A 2,310-nucleotide genomic window follows, 5' to 3' on the forward strand; every position below is an offset into this window, starting at 1 on the left:
GCCCTTCCCGGCTTCCCCCAGTACCCACTCATGTTCCACGTCACCCATCTGTCCTGTTTTGGCAGAGATAACTACTTGTAGTAATATTTAAAAGGTATAAACTGAAAATGGAATGGATAGAAATGTAAACTGTTTGCTGCATAGGATTGCTTTTTAGTTCTCTTAAAAAATTTCAGGGGATGATAAAGGCTTTTCTCCCTTGAAGCAGTTTTCTGGTAGATATTTGGGGTTTATATCTTCTTCCGGAGGAGCAATGTTGCCTCTTGCAACCATGGAGATTTCTCTCTTTTATTTCTTCTTTGGTAGCATCTGCCCATGCCTCCATGTGCCTTCCTTGGGCGTCCTCGGGGCCTCGGGTGTTTTGCTGTGCCTGTCCTGACGTGGAGATTTCTTCTTTGGTAGCATCTGCCCACGGAGGCCACAGTGCCTTCCTTGGGCGTCCTTGGGGCCTCGGGTGTTTTGCTGTGCCTGTCCTGACCCAGCGGGAGCCCTGACCCCCCCTACGTTCCCAGCCCAGGCACCTCTGGGATGCCAGCAGCAGCATCTCCTCCCAGCCTGGGTACCAGTGCCCCCCCCGGGCATCCCTGCCCTTGCCCAGCATCTCTTCCGCTCTGCCCGTGCTCCGGGCTGCCCGGAATACACTCGCTAATGCTGTGTTTGCAAAGCAGTGCAGGTGATTTTTCAGTCTGACTCGGTTGCAGAGCACCAGAGCAAATGCCTGTTCATCGCATCCGATTTCTGTGGTTACCTGAAACGTGAGTCGCTCGAGGTGGTGAAAGTTCCAGGGGAAGAAAAAGCAGTGAAACAGCCAAGATTTTACAGGTTAGGGCTGTGGGGCATTGGCACAGTGGAATGGAAAGGCTTTTTGCTGTTTGTTCTTTCATTCATGTCTCATTTGGCTGTTATTAAGGGAACTGAGTGTCTCCTGGCACGCCTGCCCTCTGCCCTGTCCCTGCTGGGAGGAGCAGCAGAGCTGCTGGAGGGAGACCTCCCCCTGGCCCTGACATTTTGGGAAGGAGCTGTGGGGCTGGAGCCTGGGGGGAGCTTGCTGGGAAGGGGGCCCAGACCATATTGGTGGGTGGCGAGTCAGGCGGGCAGGCAGCCGGGGACACCAGGGGGATTTTTTTGGCTGGGTAAATTCCAAGAGTATGTGGGGAAAAAATAAACACTGTGGTTTAATGCCGTGTGAATACACTGCTCTTGCTTCCTAATCCTTTCCAAAAGCTCTTGTCCTCCCTTGTTAATATTTATCCTGGTTAAAAAGGGAAAATAAACCCAGAGGAGCAGTGTTGTGTATCAGCCTGATCTCCCTCCCTGGCACACCCTGATGGCCGCAGTAGATACCCAACGAGCACCTAAGCCTCGTGTTTTCTGCCGGTGGTGGGGGCTCTGCCTCTTTCTCCCTCCCCCGGCTCTTGCTATTAAGTGGAAAATTGCCGGTGGAAAGTCAGCGTGCTGCCTCCTGCGAGCACCCGAGCGCTGGAGAAAACCCACGGGACAGATAGAGCGAGACAAGCCCAGGCGAGACCCGGAGTGAGGAGTAAATGGGACCAGTTACCCCTGCGCTTGTGGCGGTGGGGCTGTGGGTCCCCACACGGCCGCTTACGGACGAGTCCCTTCGCAAGCAGCTGGGGGGCTTGCAGGGGTTAAGACTGCAAATTGGTGTCGCTCTTAAAGGTGGCTTCTTGATACTCGTGTTACCAAAATAGAAAATACGGTTTGAAACCTCATGGCTGGCTGTTTCGGCTGAAGCCGTACACCTGGGATACACAGAGCATCTCATGAGCATTTACAAGAGCTTGCTCGGCTGATAAATGGAGATGTTGGCTCCTCACCCACACCTGGGCTTAGCCTACACCTCCTGGCTTGTACTCATTTACTTTTGGAGATCCAGGGGGGGGTCAGTGGTTGACACCGCACCCTCCTGCCTCTTGGTGCTGTGTCCCCAGCCCTTCCAGCGCGAGCAAGAAGAGGCACCAAGTCTATGTTGCAATAATAAAAATAAAAGTATAATTTAAACCCGTTAGCCCGAACCAAAGATAAACAGGGGTAAAAGGATCAGTCCTACCTTTGCTGGCTTGGGGGGCTGCTCCGGTGTGGCCCCCGTGGGCCCCGATCCGCGGGTGCCAGCAGTGGGTCCCACCCCGCTCAACGTGCAAAGCAAAAGTGCAACTGCTGGGAGCAGCAGCTTCTGCCTGCGCGGGAGGGGACGGGGCCCTCCCCGGCCGGCGGCGCTTGCCGAGCTGCTCCTCCTGCCCACGGGTCTGAGCTGGACCTGACCCTTTTTCTTTCTTTTTTTTTTTTTTTTGT

The 2,310-nt window shown here is 54.3% G+C and overlaps 1 protein-coding gene across 2 annotated transcripts in view; it reads right to left on the reverse strand.

Moving 5' to 3' along the window:
- The window catches only part of GPR174 (G protein-coupled receptor 174), an 8,980-nt gene extending 6,820 nt beyond the window's left edge, over positions 1 to 2,160 (reverse strand). For both annotated transcript variants that reach the window (XR_004841312.1, XM_035889383.1), the window contains exon 1: positions 2,069 to 2,160. The gene's annotated coding sequence lies outside the window, so the exon portion shown is untranslated. The remainder of the gene's footprint in view (positions 1 to 2,068) is intronic.
- Between the last annotated feature and the right edge of the window lie 150 nt (positions 2,161 to 2,310).

This window comes from Egretta garzetta, unplaced genomic scaffold (genome assembly GCF_000687185.1).
Source record: "Egretta garzetta isolate BGI_Z169 unplaced genomic scaffold, ASM68718v1 scaffold402, whole genome shotgun sequence".
Taxonomy (NCBI): Eukaryota; Metazoa; Chordata; class Aves; order Pelecaniformes; family Ardeidae; genus Egretta; species Egretta garzetta.